The sequence below is a fragment of the Notamacropus eugenii genome, chromosome 1, assembly GCF_028372415.1.
Source record: "Notamacropus eugenii isolate mMacEug1 chromosome 1, mMacEug1.pri_v2, whole genome shotgun sequence".
Lineage (NCBI taxonomy): Eukaryota > Metazoa > Chordata > Mammalia > Diprotodontia > Macropodidae > Notamacropus > Notamacropus eugenii.
In genome coordinates this window covers 681,409,477-681,429,767 of record NC_092872.1, presented here as the reverse complement: position 1 = coordinate 681,429,767, position 20,291 = coordinate 681,409,477, and positions in this window count along the sequence as shown.

Genomic DNA, 20,291 nt, shown 5'->3' with positions numbered 1-20,291 from the left:
TAGAAAATTAGATTTTTTAAAATTCTGTAAGGGATTTTAAAAATGACTCAGCCTAGGGAGTTTTGTTAGGGGGTGCAAAGAAACTGTTCAGTTAAAAACAAAATGCATTTTGCTTTGCTACTACTACCACAACTACTACTACTACCACTACTACTACTACTACTACTACTACTACTACTACTACTACTACTACTACTACTACTACTACTACTACTACAAGTACTGCTACTGCTACTGATATTCCTCCTCTTCTCCTCTATCTTCTCCTTCTTTTACTTCTACTACTAAGAGCTAGATTTTATGTAGAAATTTAGAGTTGCTTATTCTTTATATGATATCTCATTTGATCCTGTGACATAGGTACTACTAAACTGAGACTCACCTGAGCTGTCCACTAAAACTCCTCTAAATACAATTCTATAATGACTCTAAAAAATTCTACCAGCAGGACCCACAAAAAAGACAGAGTGAAACAATTTTTCAACTCAAAACAACTTAGAAGTTCAACAGGTGAGGTCTGTTTCATCAGGGTGAGAGAGAAACAGTGCAGCACAGGCTGCTCCCAGTGTAGACCTGGCCCCAGTAAACCTAGAACAAATCTTGGGGTGACTGAATCAGTGGAAGCAGTAGTAGTTTCCAGACTTCTCAACTCAGAGATACCAAAGACTACTTAGAAGGCCATAAGGGAAGGTCTGTTCCATGCGTGTAAGAGTGAAGAGGAATCTGGCACAAGCCACATCAGCATAGCCCCTGCCTCAACAAACCAGGAGAAGGCTTTGGGAGCCACTGTATCAGTAGCAGCAGTAGCTACTTCCAGAACTCCCAGTCTACAGAGAGTAAAGGGGTCCAACAACTAGTCAAAAGGGGAACACATGGTTCACTTTACTAGCACTGAGGCAGGACTCTGTTGCTTTTTCCATACTCATATCCAGGTCACAGTTGTAGGTGGTAGTCCCAAGGCAAGGAAGAGCACTAGCAAACCAGAGCTTGCAGTGGCAATGGAGCAGAGACCCTTTGCAGAGTTCCAGGGCTGAAAAGAGTGCTTGTAGTTGTTCGCATACCAGAACACAGGCAAGGAGAGAGTAGTAAAAACATCTTCTTAGATCATATATATCTTGGAAAAACAAAAAAAACTTACAGATTCCTAAAATTATCTCTGAAAACAACTGCATAAAACTCACGAAGTTTGGGACAGTGCACTCTACACCATGAAGGCAGAGCCCTACTTTAACAAAGAGTTAAAAGTAAAAGTAATAGGTTGGAGAAATGAGCAAACAACAGAAAAAAGAATTCTGACCCTTGAAAATTATTATAGTGACAAGGAAGAACAAAACATAGACTCAGAAGAAGGTAACACAGTCAAAGCTCGTACATCTAAAGCCTCCAAGAAAAATATAAATTGGTCTCCTGTCATGGAAAAAACTCATAAAGAATTTTGAAAATAGAATAAGAGAGTTAGAGAGAAAATGAAAAAAAGAAATGAGAGTGATGCAAGAAAAACATTTCTTGAGGTTTACTTATTTTTGGTCTATTTTTTTTCTTTCATAACATGACTAGTATGGAAATGTTTTGCATGGCTAGACCTGTTACGTATATCAAATTGTTTGCCTTCTCATTGAATGGGGTGGATAAGGAGGAAGGTAAAGAATTTGGGACTCAAAGTTTTCATTGAAAGACCAATTTTTCCCCTGAAGTATTATACTCAATTTTGCTGGGTAGGTGATTATTGGTTTTAGTCCTAGTTCCTTTGACTTCTGGAATATCCTATTCCATGCCCTTTGATCCCTTAATGTAGAAGCTGCTAGATCTTGTGTTATCCTGATTGTATTTCCGCAATACTTGAGTTGTTTCTTTCTAGCTTCTTGCAATATTTTCTCCTTGACCTGGGAACTCTGGAATTTGGCCACAATATTCCTAGGAGTTTCTCTTTTTGGATCTTTTTTCAGGTGGTGCTCGGTGGATTCTTTCAATATTTATTTTGCCCTCTGGTTCTAGAATATCAGGGCAGTTTTCCTTGATAATTTCATGAAAGATGATGTCTAGGCTGTTTTTTTGATCGTGGCTTTCAGGTAGGCACATAATTTTTAAATTGTCTCTCCTGGATCTTTTTTCCAGGTCAGTTGTTTTTCCAATGAGATATTTCACATTATCTTCCATTTTTTCGTTCTTTTGGTTTTGTTTTGTGATTTCTTGGTTTCTCATAAAGTCATTAGTCTCCATCTGTTCCATTTTAATTTTGAAAGAGCTATTTTCTTCAGTGAGCTTTTGAATCTCCTTTTCCATTTGGCTAATTCTGCTTTTGAAAGCATTCTTCTCCTCATTGGCTTCTTGAACCTCCTTTGCCAATTGAGTTAGCCTACTTTTCAAGGTGTTATTTTCTTCAGCATTTTTTTGTGTCTTCTTTAGCAGGGTGCTGACCTGCTGTTCATACTTTGCTTACAAGTCTTTTATTGCTCTTCCCAGTTTTTCCTCCACCACTCTAACATAATTTTCAAAATTTTCTGAGCTCTTTTTGAGCTTTTCCCAGGTCTGATCCCATTTAGTGGGCTCGGATCCAGAGGTCCTGACTTCCGTGTCTTTCCCTGATGGTGAGCACCACTCTTCCTCATCAGAAAGGAGGGGAGGAGAAACCTGTTCACCAAGAAAGTAACCCTCTATAGTCTTGGTTTTTTTCCCTTTTCTGGGCATTTTCCCAGCCAGTGACTTGACTTCTGAATATTCTCTTCACACCCACTTCACCTCCTGATCCTCCCAGCCAGTGCTTGGGGGTCTGAGATTCAAATGCTGCTTCCCAGCCTCAGGGCTTGAGGTGGGGGCAGAGCTGCTATTCAGTGTGAGATTAAGTTCAGGTGCTCAGGTCAGGGCAGGGCCACCACACAGGGCTCAGTTCCCTCAGGGGGTTTATGCAGAGAGCTTCAACAATGGATCTGAGCTCCTGCCTGCTTAGGGAGCCCCAGTCTGCTCCCACCTCTGCTGGTGCCTCCCGAGGGGGCCTGAGTTATGGGGGCACCCCACTCCCCTCTCGACCTGCCAAAGAGACCCTCTCACCGACCCTTGTCACCTGTGGGTGGAGGGACCCGCACGGCCACTGGAGATTCTGTCCCTGAAGCCCACTCGGATCTGCTCCTTTCAGTGCCGTGGCCCAGGCAGAGCTGTGCTCGGCTCCCAGTCCACGGTGCCCAGTCTGCGGCGTGAAGGACCTTTTGCGAGAGGTTTGCAGGTCTCTCTGGAACAGAAATCTCCTTCTCTCCACTGTTGTGTGGCCTCTGCTGCTCCAGAATTCGCCATTGGTTCCTTTTTACAGATGTTCTATGGGCTGTGGGTTCGGAGCTATGTGTATGTGCGTCTTTCTACTCCGCCATCTTGGCTCCACCCCCCAGGACTCAAAGTTTTCAAACCAAAAGTTAAAAATTGTTTTTACATGTAACTGGGTAAAATAAAATACTATTTTATTTAAATAGAAATTCAGGTCATCCTGACTCCAAATAAAGTTCTCTATCCACTGTACCACCTAGTTACCTTACACATTATTTAGTGGTGGATAATCCTGTGAGTAATGATTCCACTTTATATTTGTGTGACATATGACCATTTTTAATAATTGGTCAGTCAGTCATCAAGCATTTATTAAGCATTTATTGTGTACCAGGCACTGCATGACGTACTGGGGAGTTGGGGGGGGGGGGAGTCGATGAATTGTCCCTGTCTCCAAGTAGAAAAAACAGTCCCTGCTCTCAAGGAGCTCACTTATGTAATAATTACAAAACACTTTCCTCATAACCCAGGAGTATCAGTGGTACAAATATTATTATCTTCATTTGTACAAATGAGCAGAACTATGGTTTATATATGGAAGTGTCTTGTTCAAGAGCACATAGCTTATGACTTTGGGACCAATTCTCTTTCTATTGTACAACATTGACTCTTTTTCATGTTTGCTGTTTGATTTCAAGCACCGCCATCGTGTAGCCAACATAAATACTGATCAGTAGTACATAATTAAAATAAATTTGATTTTTCATTGAAATAATTTGCCATCTCTCTTTATATATATATATGTATACATACATAATTATAATAAATACATATAATGCCATTAGATTTGCAAAGCATTTTCTATATATAATTTCTTTTGATTCCTAGGATAACCCTGTGAGATGTTACAACTCTTTTTATGCTCATTTTAGTGGTTAGTCTCAGGAAACTGAGTCTGATAATAATTAAGTAACTTGTCCAGAGTCATGCTGCCAGGTTGAAATTTGAATCCCATTTTTTCTGACTCCAACACCAGATCTTTATATACTGTATGTGAGGTGTTCAACTCACTAGTAGAGTGGCATTAACTAGATTAAAATGCGATTAGAAAATGCTTAACAAAATAAAAAAAAATAGTATACAACTTATATAATGTCAATTAATAGTCCTCTAAGTTAATAAGTGTCCACAATGATCTTTTCTCTTTGAGTTTGACACTACAACACTAGACCACCTAGTTGCCTCCATTACTTTATACCTTTTTTTTTTTTTTATGCCTCAACACCTAAGAATTAAATCTATCCCAAAGTTGAAGAGGCTACTTCATAGATAGTTTATTTTTTGCTACTGAATGTTTTCAAGCAGAAGCTGAAAGATTAATGATTCAGAGTATTATACTCTGGATTCTGATTCAAGTTAAGGAAAAAACTGGAGTAGATAATCTTTGAGGTCCTTTCTAACTCTGACATATTATTTTACCAGGGCTATGGTGCATTTCCAGATCACCAAAGGCAGAGGCACACATGTGGGACTTTCTGCATTGGTCTATTACATGGATAGGAACAGTTTTGTTTTACTTTGTTTTCCATTTGATATAGAGACAAAACTACTTGTCTCTTTAAATCTACCTTTGATTCTCTATTTCTAGTAGCATTTGCAGGTAGGACACCATAGAGTAAGCTGGGATGGGAAGGGTTATCTTCCCCTTACCTTAGTTTTTGTGGCCTCAATAAATAAGCTTGGAAATATATACAAGAATACATAGGAATATTGGAAATATATATATATATGAATTATATATGTATATGCATAGGATTATATATATATATATATATATATATATATATGAAATATATATTCATATAGGTTTCATTTATCCTTATAAGTTCTAAAGTTAGGGAATAGAGTTCCATACTAACAGATCTTGAGTTATGGAGACCTTGGAGCCCAGAATTCTTAGACCAGTGTTGCAACCAGCTTAGGAAGGAAGCCCTGAGAAGCTGGGGTACTGTGATACAAATGCCTGTGTTTATTTTTAGTGTGGGGAGGGAAATGTGGGAGGTGATATTTGGACTTTGATCTTCATTGGACTAAATCTATATAGGAAATAAGCTAAACTATAAACTTTATCCCCTGCCTCTCCTCAGAGCCTGAAGGGTTAACAGTTGGGATCATATTCTCAAACTCTCAAACAATAAGAGGAAATATTTGTATATTTTTTGTCTATGTCTTTGAAAGAAATATTCCTTTGTAAAAGCTAATCAGACTGTTAAGTCATTGAATGGAAGGTAGATGCCTGGACCACTAAAACTGGAAGAACTCCATCAGTGGGAGATCAGGTTATTGTTAGATATGAAGGAATTTCTAATACACTTGAGGTTTCAAAGAAGCATGAGGGAGGGAAAAAATGTAATAGACCTGACATCCAGGCAGTGGAGGCCAGAATAACTAGTACTGCACTATGATTCTTTGAATATTTTGTTCTCATATTGGGTGCTATGAACCACTGGGCATATTTTTTGTTCAGGTTTGGAATGCACTGGCGTTTTTGACTTCACTTAGTATTTTGCCTTCCTTGCATATGATAAACTTAACCTGAAAGATGCCAAGTGACTTTTTTTTTCTAGTGTTTCTCAATTTTCAATTTTAAAAATTGTGGAACCTGGGATGGAACTTAAATATCCTGACTACAATTCACCTTAGCACATCTCAATAATAGAAAGAATTACATATATATATACATATATATTTCTTATTTTTCTGTCCTCTATTGGCAACATGTTCATGATATGTGTAGTTTCTTAACATCTCTTTTCCAAGACTAGTCACAAATGACATACTTTGTCATGAAAAAATAGCATTGTTAATACTGGTAATATGCATAACAAAATGCATTGCTTACTCAAGTAAGAAATAGATTATTCCAAGGAATATGCAAATAATAACTGGTTTACATAGCTCTTTAAAATTTGCAAAAAGCGTTATATATCTTTCCTCTTTTGAGCTTCACATCATCCATGTATGTTTAGTGCTAGAGGTATATTAATGCATAAAAGCAAATGATTTGCTTATGGCCACGCAACTAATAAATTTCAGACAGAGAATTTGAACACTTCTTTCTAATGTGAATTTTAACACTATTCTGCCATTGTTGCCTCTCTAATCTATACCTTTTTTATCTATGGTTTATTTAAAATATTAATAAACATAATATCTAACATTTATTAAGTACCTACCATGTGCCAAGTCATGTGCTAAGTTCTTTACAATTAAATCACATTTGATCTTCACAACAGCTCTGGATTTTTATTACCCTCATTTTACAGATGAGGAAACTAAAGCAAATAAAGCTTAAGAGGCTTGCCTGAGGTCACATATCTTCCAAGTATTTGAGACTAGATTTGAACTCCTGTTTTTCTGACACTAGACTCTGCCTGTATCCAAAATACCACCTAGCTGCCCCTCAAAAAAAAGGTTCTCCATCCATTGAACATAGCTGGAATTTATGCTCTCTAATTATAATTGCTTTATTTTCCTAAGCTTATACACAACATGGAAAATGAAACTGAACTGGAATAAATGGCTGTCAGCTCCACAAACCTTAAGTAAATTTAGTGCTTGGCACTACCATCGGTATTCAATATCACTAGATATTTTACCTTGAATAATCACTGATGGACATTGATTTTTCTTTGCTCTTCACAGCACAGCAAAATTAATGTGAAAGTCAGAGTCAAATGAGTCCCAGTGGTGTCCTCCAATCTCTGCTGAGAAGCACATTTCAAATACAGAAGAGCTAGCAACCAGCTGAGACCATGGGTACCTCATATTGTAACAATTAATGGATATGAATAGTTCTCACAGGGGATCTCAGGTTACCTTTCTATCAACTTTGGAGGTTAGATTCTTGAAACAGTTCATTAAGGTTAATATGTAGTAATTTTATGAATTGATTAATATGTTCCTATTAAGAAGACATGTTTCTTTCTCCCTTTTGTTGGTTATTATGTGTTTGCAATTTTCTTTTGGGCATATATATATATGTGTGTGTGTGTATATATATATATATACATATATATGTATATACATATATATGTACATATATATATATATATATATATGTAAGAATCAAATGCTGTCAAGGGGATGATGAGTAGCAGAATTTAGGGTTGGGAAAACTTATCAAGTATACAATGAATTTTGCCTTGAATTTCCAAAGACAGCAGTGATCACAGAAAAAATTAGCAAGGTTTATCATCTTGCTTTTCTCAGTTAATATCCTTGCTTTTTAAGCTCAAGGTGAATTTCTATGCAAATATGCATTACATGCTTTCAAGGGCCATGTGAAATAAATATTGTTTAAATTTTAAAGTAATATAGAAATAGAAGTTATTATTACTACTACATTGTGTGTGTGTGTTCGTCCTTCGTTGCTAAAGAAGACCATGCCATCAGAGAAATGATGACATGACTTGCACTTGACTTTGTTTTGAGTGAGGGAGGATGATGCAAGTCACCAGCCTCCCTTCTCCTCCAGAGCCATCTGAATCCAGTGAATAGACATTCATCAGGATGACTGGAGATGACCCAGTATGAGGCAATTGGGGTTAAGTGATTTGCCCATGGTCACACAGCTAGTGAGTGTCAAGTGTCTGAGGTGAGATTTGAGCTCAGGTCCTCTTGACTTCTGCACTGGTGCTCTATCCACTGCACCACCTAGCTTCCCTTTCTTATATAATATCATTATTTCATTATATTATGATCACTATTATCTTCAAGTAAAATACACAGAACTTAAAAAAAAAAATTCAGCAAAGGGAAGAATTTACTATTCTGATTTCCAGGCCAGGAAAAACAAAAATGAAAGAATTGCAGAATTGTTAGAGCAAAAAGGTTCCCCTATCCCAAACCAAAAAAGGATTTCTTTTACAACATTTCTGACAAATAGTTACTGAGGTTTTGCTTAAAGAACCCTGGTGAAAAGGGAACCTTCTGTGATAGCCTATCATACTTTTGGTTAATTCTAACTAATGGGCATTTTTTCCCATTTACATCCAATGGAAATTTGACCTTTTTACCTTTTATTCATTGTTTCTAGTTCTGGCCCTTGCAATCAAACAGAATAACTGTAGGCCTTTCTACAAGTAATATCCTTTCTATAATTGGAGATAGCTATCACATCTGATGACTTTTTTAAGTGCCTATGGATGTTGGTCATCTGGAGCAGCTGAATGAAGCCAGAGCCAGCTAGGTATTTTCTTAATAAATCCTTACATATCTTTAATATCAATTCTTTATTAGTGATTTTTCTTTTGCCCTTCCCATTTCAAGAGTCTTCCTGGCAAATCAAGGATTGAGCAATCTTGTTCTCTTTCTGTCAATAGTCTTTCTGTCACCATTTACCAGTTCTGGATAAAACAGTCTCAACCTTTGACTAAGTCTTAGTTCCCTCAAAAAAGCCCTTTAATTTTCTCACAAAGACTTCCCTTTCCGGACTTTAGAACTTCTGACATAGTTTTTAGGACAGGATGCCATGCTTTTGTATTCATTCAGTCACCTGCCGTTCTTGCACTTTTCCACAATATGAATGTAATTCTAAGCATTGCTTAGACTATTTAAAAATGTCTGGAATGAGAAGAATATTGAATACCAATCTTCTGTAAAAATTAAATTCTGACATAACATAACCATAGAAAATGCTCAAGGGAATGGCAGCACCAGACCCTGAAATAAATACTCTGGGGAAAGCAGAAATATGTCATGACATAAAGAAATCTGATTCACAAAATCGCAGAGTCTAAAAATTGGAAGAAACATCAGAAATAATCAATTTAAAGTTACAGAGGAATCCCCTCACACTTTGTAACAGACACAAATAGTTATTTAACTTCTTAAATAACCCATGGAGAAGAGGGATTTCTATTCTTTGATGCAAACATTTTCATATTCAAGCAGCTCTTATTATAAAAAAAAAATCCTTGCTTTGAATATCTGACCCATATGTCTAACCTTTGGCTTCAGCCTTTTAAAGGAAATCATATCACATTTTAGACTTCTTTAGGATAAATACTCTGAAGTACATCAATCCATTCTTTATTGTATGGTCTTCATTGCCCTGACCATAACAGACACCCTCAACTGGACATGATCTATTTGGGTAATAGCATTCCTAGAATGTCACTCCAGATGTCACTTTCTAATTTGTTTTTTAATCATGGAAAACATCTGTATTATTTTCCAAACAATTGCTTTGCATTTTCTTGTCCATCTGTATCTATACTACATGTGATGGAATAGAGATATACAAATTATTTACTCAATTTAATTATAGTGAATGATCAAGTAAGCTAATACATGAAAAATAAAGACATACAAAAAAGACGCAAGTTTCATTTGAATTGATGATATGATGGTAAGATCTTCACTAAAATTTATGTAGAATTTTTAGTAAAGTTGACAAGCATTTACTAAGCACTTGCTATGGGCCAGGAACTATCTTTAGCACTACTGATATAAAGACAGAAAATAAATAGCCTCTGCCCTCAAGGAGCTCAGAGTCTAATTGAGGAGAGAACATGCAAATAACTAATTACAAATAAAATATGGACAGGATAAACTGGAGATCATCTCAGGGAAAAGGGACTAAAATTAAGGAAGATTGGAAAAGGTTCCTTAAGGGGGGCAGAGCCAAGATGGGAGAGTAAAAACAGAGATGTGCTAGAGCTCTCCCACAAACCCCTCAGAAACCTCTAAAAAAGTACTCTAAACAAATTCTAGAGCAGCAGAAACCACAAAAGGACAGACTGAAGCAAATGTCCAGCCCAAGACAATCAGGTTGGGAGTAGAGCACAGGTTGGCATACACCATGCCAGCAAGGAGGGAGCCTCAGAACTGAATTGCTAATGGCTACTGTGGTGTCCAGACTTCTCAACCCACAAAGGTCAAAGATAGCTTCAAAGGTCAGTGGGATGGGACCCAGAGATGTGACAGTCACTGTGGCTGTTTCTGGAGCCCTCCACTTAACAAGGAGCTCAGGAGTCAGAGGATCAACTGGGAAAATGAGCAAATGGGGGGAAAAGAATAGATTCTTGCTTTCTCTATGAAGAGGTATTTTCTTACATCACTGGTGATGAGGAAGATCCAGACATACAACCAGGAGACAACAAAGCCAAAGCCCTGCCACAAAAGCCTCCAAGAAAAATAAGAAATGATCCCAGGCCATGGAAGAGCTCAAAAAGGATTTTGATAATCAAGTAAGATGAGAGTGATGCAGGAAAATCATGAAAAAATGAGTCAACAGCTTTCTAAAGGAATTCCCCCAAAAATGCTGAAGAAAATAACATCTTTAAAATTAGACTAACCCAAATGTCAAAAGAGGTTGAAAAAGCAAATGAATAGAAGAATGTCTTAAAAAGCAGAATGGGCCAAATGCAAGGTAGAGTGAAATATAGTTAGCCTTTCACAATATGATGGTTATGGAAGTATTTTGCATGACTATATATGTATAACCTATATTGAATTGTTTGCCTTCTCAAGGAGGGTGGGAAGGGATAGAATGTGAAATGAAAAGCTTTAAAATTGAATGTTAAAAATTGCTTTTAAATGCATCTGGGAAGTAAGGTATCTAGACAACAGGTTTCCTACAGGAAAATAGAAGGGAAGTGGATAAGGTGTGTGTGTGTGTGTGTGTGTGTGTGTGTGTGTGTGTGTCTGTGTGTCTGTGTGTCTGTGTGTCTCTGTGTGTGTCTGTGTCTGTGTCTGTGTCTGTGTGTGTCTGTGTGTGTGATAGAAAGGAGGGCACGTTGGAAGAAAAAATCTTGCAAATAGCCAGAAAGGAGCAATTTGAGTATTGTGGAAAAACAATCAGGATAACACAAGATTTAGCAGCTTCTACATTAAGATATAGAAGGGTTAAGAATATGATATTCCAGAGGTCAGAGGAGCTCAAAATGTATTTATTTTCAGTTTTCAACATTTACTTCCAAAAAATTTTGAATTACAAACATTTCTCTCCATCTATTTTACTCCCCAACCCGGACAGCACGTATTTTGATTACCTTTCCCCCAATCTGCCCCCCCTTCAGGGAAAACAAAATGGTCATTCAGTGAAATAGAGGACTTCCAAGCATTCTTGCTGAAAAGAACAGAGCTGAATAGAAAATTTGACTTTCAAACATGAGACTCAAGAGAAGCATGAAAAGGTAAAGAGGAAAGAGAAATCATAAGGGACTTACTAAACTTGAACTGTTTACATTCCTACCTGAAAAGGTCATATTTGTAACTCTTGAGACTTTTCTCAGTGTGTGGGTAGTTGGAGGGTAGATATACATATAGACAGTGGGCACAGAGTGAGGTGAATAGGAAGGGATGAGAACTAAAAAATAAAATTAAGGGGTGAGAGAGGAATGTATTGAGAGGAGAAAGGGAGAAACAGAATGGGGAAAATTATCTCTCATAAAAGAGGCAAGAAAAAAGCTTTTTCAATGGAGTGGAAAGGGGGGAGGTGAGAGGGAAAAAGTGAAACTTGTTCTCATCACATTTGGCTAAAGGAGGGAATAACATGCACCCTCAATATGAAAATCTATCTTACACTACAGGAAAGTGGGGGAGAAGGGGAGAAGTGGAGTACTGGGGGGATGATAGAAAGGAGGGCAAATGGGAGGAGGGGGTAATTAGAAGTAAATACTTTTGGGGAGGGACAAGGTCAAAAGGGACAATAGAATAAATGGGAGGCAGGATAGGATGGAGGGAAATATACTTTGTCTTTCACAGTATGACTCATGGAAGTCTTTTGCATAATTACACATGTATAACCTATATCGAATTTCTTGTCTTCTCAGTGGGGATGGGTGGAGAAGCAGGAAGGGGGAGAAGTTGAAACTCAAAGTTTTAAAAATGAGTATTAAAATTGTTTTTACGTGCAACTGGGAAATAAAAACTACGGGTAATGGGGTATATGAATCTATCTTGCCCTATGAGAAAAGACAGAAGATGGGAATAAGGGAAGCGAGACATGTGATAGAGCGGAGGGGAGATGGAGGAAGGAGTAATCAGAATGCATGGTGTCTTGGAGTGGGGGGAGGGGAGAGATGGGGAGACAATTAGGAACTCAAAATGTTATGGAAATGAATGTTGAAAACTAAAAATAAATAAATTTTAAAAGAGTAATCAGTGGCCACATTATGAATGAAATTAAAAGTTAAACAGAGGTGTTTATATTTCATCATAGAGGGACTGGAATTGCTGAAACTGGAAAGGGTGGTGGGGAAAGGATATCATGACCAGATTAGTGATTTAGGAATTTCACTTTGACAGTTGATTGAGGTTGGACTAGAATGAGGAGAAACTTCCTATTAAGGGTGGGTGTATCTAAAGAGGGTTTTTTTAAGTATGGGGAGACAAAACCATGTACCTAGGGACTAGAAAAGTAGCCAATAGAGAGTGAAAGATTAAAGATAACTGAGAGAGTGAGAGTGATAGAAGGGGAAATCTGTTGGAAGCAGAAGACTAGATGGAATGGGATTACTTATGCATGTAGAGTTGCAAGGAGAAAGTCCATGTTTTCTTGTAATAGAGAACTGAAAGAAATTTTGGCAGAATGCATCTGTGCGATATGAGGTGAGGAGAAGTGGGCAAAAGGAAGTTCTCAACAAATGGTCTCATTTTTCCCCTAGCAAAATATGAAATGAGCTACTTGGCAGAGAGTTTCAGCAGAAAGAACCTTGGGGAGGTTTGGGAAGTCATGAAAAAGTTTGGAAATACTATAGATGGAATAGTGAATTGATTAGGGTATAAAAGGATTGATTACCTTTCTGCAGTGGGGCTTTAGTTCAGATTATGTAAACCTAAACTTGCAGAAGATGCAATTAACGTGGTATAAGATTTTCCCTGAATTAACTTAGAAGCATTTGTATAGGAACAAAAAGAGTGGATATTCGTAGCAATCACGATTGAGGTGAAGCACGGAAAGATCTTTACTAAGATAAAAGAGATTCACCCAAGAAGTTAAGACTGGAAGGATGAGAGTGTAGGCCATAGAAGACTGATGCCCAGGGAGAGAACTAAAGCTAAGGGATTCAAGAGTGTAATGATAAAAAAAAAAACAAACAAAAAAAACAACAAAAAACAAAACAGTGTTTGGTATTTCAAGAAAGAAGAAAACATGGAATGAAAATAGACCATGATGAAATAAAGGAAATTCAGATTTCCTAAACATCTAATTGGAGTATTTATGAGTGGTAGCAAGGTCATTTCTGTGCATTGAGATGAGGTGGCATAGATCACAGCAAATTAGTAAATTAAAGAATGGGGCAGTTAGAGTGTTGGGGGAGTATCAATATGTATGTTCCAGTTCCCTAATAGTAAGGCAGGAGTGGGGAATGGGAGAAAGGCTGTGATCCAGGAACTAAATTCATTGAGAAAGGAAGGAGAGTGTCCTAGAGGTATGTAGACATCAGCTACCAGAATCTTGATTGATTTCATAAACAGGGATTGAACGGATCTCAAAGGAGAAGTTACTTACTGATGGTGGCAAAGGGAGACTCAGGCAATGACAAAGAGATCAAGAAAAATTCCAAATTGCCTACCATAATAAGTGAGTTAGGAGCATGAATGAAAGTGGAACCAGTGCTGGGAAGGATGGTCAGGGAGGCTGTATCATCAAGAGGGAAGGCGGTCTCAATAATTGCCAGACAATGGAAAGGGTAGGAAATGAAAAGATTTAAAATGAAAGGTTTTTTTACCCTAAAGAAGAGTCATTCCAGATAGCACTGTGGAAAAGAGGTGAGATTTAAGAAGGGAATTTGGTCAGAATGGTTTTACGAGGATGGAAATAAAGGAGCAATCTCTGGGGAACTAGTAATAGGATTAAAACAATGACAACTAGACATTCGAAATCACTGGCTGGGAAGTTGTGTAGAACATGAAAAATGCCTTGGCTTGTGCAAGATAATGCTTATGGAAATGTAGGGGACAATAGAGGGTGCCTGGAACATAATGGAATGGTTACTCAGGGAAGCAGATGCAGGTGCAGGCACAAAGTTTATTATGTGATTAATAAAAGTTAAAGATTAGATTCCAAAGATCTTACATCCATCTGTTTAAAAAACTTGTTTAAAGACAAATTAGTGCTCAATTTTTGTTAACAAATTCTGCCTTTGATTATAGCTCTTGAGAAATGAATGGAAGTTTGTATTTCGTGGGTCAGTTTGCATTTTGCAAGAGAGTAGAGAGATAGATTTTATAAACATTAACAACATATAGCCTAGAGACAGTTAGAATTAGCAATACCTGTTTTCATCACAAACTTTAAAAATCAGAATAAAAAATATAAGTTGCAAAAAAATTTGATTTTGCAATATATTTCTACATCTATAATCTATTAACTAGGAAATAGAAAATAAAAGTCTTATATCATGGTCCAAAAGTTAGAACTGGATCACCTGCTGGAAAACTTCATGTTTCTATTTCCCTTTTTATTAATTTGTAAGGCAAAATGATTTGACATACTGCTCTTTCTTTTTTCTACATACCAAGACTGGTAGGTGTAGAAGATACCCAAGTGCCCTTAAAATGCTGGAAATCCATCCCTTATAAAAGTGCAAAGCTGTTGGTATTTTAAAGGATAATGATAAATGTTGCCTTTAAAGCATTATGAGAGGTAGAAATCAGGAAAAATAATTTTATCATTCTCTCACTTCTGATTCAAAGTAACAAAAAATTGCAAGGGAAACTAAAGGGTGGATTTTTGTTATTATTTATGTCTTTAGTTTGAACACAGATTCCCAGGATGGTATTTGTGCCTCAACACTCCCCCCTCTCCAATCCCACCCTCCACTTTCCCCAGAATAAACATTTTGGCATAGGACATAAAGTGACAGCCTTGTGTGGCAATTTAAAAGTTTCAAGAGACATAGTCCTGGTTAATTTAATCATTTTATTACTAAGACCAACATGTTTATTTATAAAAAATGATAGTCATTTGGCCATCTCTCTTACACCAAAGATTATCATGGAGGTGAGCTCAGGGCTTGCTTGTTCTTTCTGAAGAGGAGTGGCAATTAATTCTGATTGGTTAACAATTAATGAGCAAGAATATTACCATGAGGGACTTAGAGTGACATCATCTTATCATTGGACAGAGAGACTATCTCTGTACTCAGACCACCACCAGCTTTGGGCAAACTCTTCAATGCATTTATGCCCTATATAAGCCTGAGAATAAAAAATGTCTACCCCATTTGAGTGGGGTCCAAGAAGAAAGTTAATCTAGTCTCATTTTCAGTAATGTCCTTCAAGAGAATGAACTTTTACAAAAAGGGGAGAACTCTGTATCCTCCTCAAGTCACTGATTATTAATAATCACTTCTCTCATTTGGACACAGGAAAACCAAGTTGCAGGTGTTGCTTCTGATAAAAGTTAGCTGTGTAGATTTGGACAAATCAAGTCCCACAAACTCTCAGTGCCCAATGAAACTCTTTAAGATTGTATCTTATAGAGCCATGTTGGTAAGTATAGGGTATTTCCAAACTGGGAGTTTCCTAGGCTGAAGAAATCATTATTCTAGACTATTGGTTCTATGATGTCAAATAGTATATTTCACAGTATTCAGCAAATATTTATTAAGTATGTTTTCTTTGAAATGCAATACATTAGGCACTGAAGATACAAATATGGGCAGAAAATGGTAAATTTGCTGCACCCACAAGGAATTTATCATCTAGTCATGGGAAAAGAGATGTCCATAAGTAAAGATGTCCATAAGTAACTCTAATACCATAATATTGTCTAGAATGATATAGATATAGGAAAAGCTAAATAAAAGAGTGATGAGCTGGGAGGGAGGCAGTGGAGCAAAGTCAGGGTTAAAACTAAGTCAGTTCACAAACAGAAAATATAACCATATTATTATTCAATATCTCCTCTAGCATCCTCTCCTCTAAACTCTATAGTCACACTAAATTAGAATTCTTTGCTATTGAATGAATATCCAGAAGATCAGAACTTTTTAATTCATTCATATGCACAACCTAATAGTACAAAGAATACCCACAGACTGCAGTGTTACTTAATATGCCATTCATTTCATTTTAATGTTCAACTTTCCAATAAACAAATGATTGCAAAGTTAGTGACATGTGAAAAGAACAGTTTTTCAATTAGGCATGCCCATTAAGTAAATGAATTTGAGGTTTTGGATTTCTCTCCCCTGCCCCAAATTAGCAGTTATGGACAGTGAATCTAGATGGCAAATCATTTAACAACTCATGAGAAAATAAATCTGACATCAAATAATTGCATATTCCTAACATGTGCTTCCTTCTTAATTATAAATGAAAGGGAGATGTGTCACCATGGTTGCTGGACAATATGGAAATAGAAGAGGCAACAGTTTTCCTAACATCAATTATTGATTATTTATGCATATATTTACTTATATCAATTATAGGCTTTTATAAAAGACAAGATGAATTATTACATCATCCAACTGATTTTTCAGCCTGTGGAGAATTTCTCCTTAAGTTATAATTTCTAGACTTTTTTTCTTATCTAGATATTTTTTCTGTTTGTATTATTTTTAGCTAACAAAAATATATCCCCCCCCCCAGTTTCCCCAACTAACTCCCAAATTAGTTTAATTCAAACGTTCATAAATTAAATAAAAATCTTAAGTACCTGAGGAAGAATTCCTTCTAAAACAATCTTGACAAATTCTTGGGCAATCTCCACTTTATGAGTTCAGATTAGAAGAAACTAACTCCCAATGTATCCCATTCCATTTGAGATAGCATGTATTGGAAGAAAATCTTGAGGGATTTTAAATTCATTTTAAATTAAAATGCAAAATGAGAAAAGCAAAACAGAACATTGCCATGTACACAGCAAAACTTAAGAGAGGATTCATATAAAACCATAAATTTCCATTTTAAGGAAACCTAAATAATAAATTCTACTCATTGTTTTCAAAGCTTCCCAAGGTTTCTTTGCTTCTTTACAGGTTTTCTTTTTTTCCCTGCTTTTCACTTTTTACTTTATTTTTCCCCTGCCTCTTTGACTCATTCTATAAAAAGTTACAAGTGAACATAGAGATATGTGTGTATGTATATGGATATATTCATGCAAACATATTTATATGTGTGCATAAATACATATAGACATCTATAAACATAGACAGATACACTCATGCACATATGTAAGACCATACTATGTATATTTCCACTTGTCATTTCTTCCTCTGAAGGGGGGTAGAATCTTCCTTCATGACTCCAAGTTCTTCTAAATCAACCAACTCATCATTTCGTACACCACAACAATATTCCAACACAATCGCATCATATCTGAGAGATTGTTTATAAAAGGTCTCACCGCCGACACACAATTTTCTCCATTCCCTCTTTTCCTACCTACATTATTTACACAAGAAAATTGTAATTTCAAATAATTGAAATTGTCCATTTTATACTTCAACTGTGTTCTCACTATATAATGTAGTTTAACGTCACATACTGCTGAATCTGCTTCCTTTATATGTTTTTCCCTTGGTTTTCTGGAAATTTCTGACCTTTTGTGCTCCCAAATTAACTGTTATAATTTTTGAAAAATCTTCTGTATGTCAGCCTTTCAAATATTTGAAAAAAATGTCCCTCTAAATGTTCTCTTTCTCAAACCAAGTTTCCCTCCTATTTTCAATGCACTGTGCTAGGTACTTAGAATTTAAAAAAAAAAGATAAAATGTTTTATTCTTTATTAATTTCATCAGTTTTGTTCTTTCTTCATTCCTATTATTAAATATTTACTGTGGTATTTAAGATTGACGTTTCCAAGGATAGGATTTTTTCTGGCAGTATTAAAAGACTCTTGCAAGCAAAGAAAAAATCTAAAATCCTTGTCTTAAAGGGATTTTATATATACTAGAAACAGAAGGCAGAAGGATAAAAAAAGTGTACACATCTTCACGACTAATTATAACATTATAGACATACACAAAAGAGGTGCACATAGGAAGATATATGAGAAACTGAAGGAAGAAAAAATTACTTGGGGTGGAGAAAATAATGTAAATTCTCCAAGATCAGCATTAGCTAAGCTTTTCAGGAAGAAATGGATTTCATATAGAAATACGGAGATGGGAAGCAGGGATGATTTTGGCAAAGTCATGGAGCTGGCAAAGGGAAGGATAAGATCAGGAAATGAGAATTTGTTTGGAATGGTTCACATATGTTAAATTCATATATGTTAAAGTAAAAAAAGTGGATTTAAAATGCACTACCAATACTCTTGAATATCATTCCAAGGTCTGTATATTTTACATGGCAAACAGCTAAAGAGTTATTAAAAGCTTCTGAGAAGATCAACAGATCAAATATGTATATTTGGAACATTTCTCTGTCAATTATATGAAGGATATACTTCATGGGGGAAAAGAATAGGAGAGGGATCATCATTTAGATAACATATTATTAGACAATGGATAAATAATGATTAATGACAGCCTGAAAAGAATTTTCCTAATACTATAAGAGAATGGAGAAATATTAGAAGGAATGGAGTCTATGGGAACTGGCAATTGATTGGTTGACATCTAACTTAGAACTTTACATAGTACTTGCAAGTGGTAGTGGAATATGAGAAATATCAGAAAGAAAAGAATTGATGGGAATTGGAAATTGATTGACATTTAATATAGCAAGTGCTTAATAAATATTGGTTTAATTGAATCAACTTGAATTACATGTGAGGTCTGAGGAGAGTAATGAGTCAAAGACAACTCTTTGGGTTCAAGATTAGGAGACCAAAGGCATGATGGCAAGAAGATAAATTTTAGAGGCATTATGATTTCTTCAGTTTTGTACTTACTCTGACTATGCCAAGGAAAAACAACATAGAGATGAAGACAAGCACTTGGAAGTGGTCAGGAGTATAGATCTGAATGTAAACTGCCACAAGGTATTAAATGAAGACACTAGAGAAGATGAGATTGCCAAATATATAGAGAAGAGGAAAAGTGGGGAAATTGTAGCCAACAGTTGTGATTCTAAAACATCAGTGTACCAACTTGGAACTGATGTGGGAAGCAGGTTTGTTTTCTTATTTCTCTAGCAACCTCTTGACTAATATGCACTAAGAGGTATGGCATAGTCAATTTCTTTACAATGCCTTTAAAAAGAAGATTCTTTGCTTGATCAGTAGCTTACTTTGGCAAATATAGCTAAGATGAATGGCTTATCCTCTGAAAGAACTTTCCAAGGAATAACTAAAGTGGTAGTCTGTTCAAGTGATTTAAATTCACAGTGAATTTGAAGATTCCTCTTTTTAAATGCAGGTAAATTCTCATTGTTGAAAGTAAAGCTATTTTATATTTTCAGAGGAAAATATTCAAATTGTATAAATATATATTAGAAGCGTTTGCATATATAGTATGTTTTGTCAGGCAAGCCATATGCAAATAGGTTTGGCATATTTACAAACATATTAGTTTCATCTCTGCTTCTGCTACAGGGATCCTAATCATAGGACTCAGTAATAGAAGAGACTTAGAGATCATTAATTTATCCAAAATCATTTATTAAACATAGGATATAGTAGGAAAGTCTGGATTAAGTTCTATCTCTGACACATATAAAATATATTATGGACAAGAAACTTACTATCAAAGTGCCTCCAGGCAACTCTCTAGGGCTGTATAACTTGCAAATATGTTACTCATCTATACCAGTCAGTAGAATTTTCACAATGAGCATTCCCTAGATCACGTTTTCCTTCTTACACATTTCCCCCCACACGAATGCACTCTGCTAGCCATGAAGAATATGAAAAACAAGAGCTTGCTCTCGAAAAGGGCAGAATGCAACACTAAGTGGATAAGTGAGTACTCTTTCTCTTTACAGAAAGAGAAAGAACTAAACAACTACATGAATCAAGAAGGACTTCAAGTTGAGCCTTGAAGGAAGGCAAGAATTCTTAGAGGCTGAAGGGAAGAAATAGCATATTCCAGATATGGTGGTCAACTTGTGCAAAAGCAAAGAGGAAGGAAAAT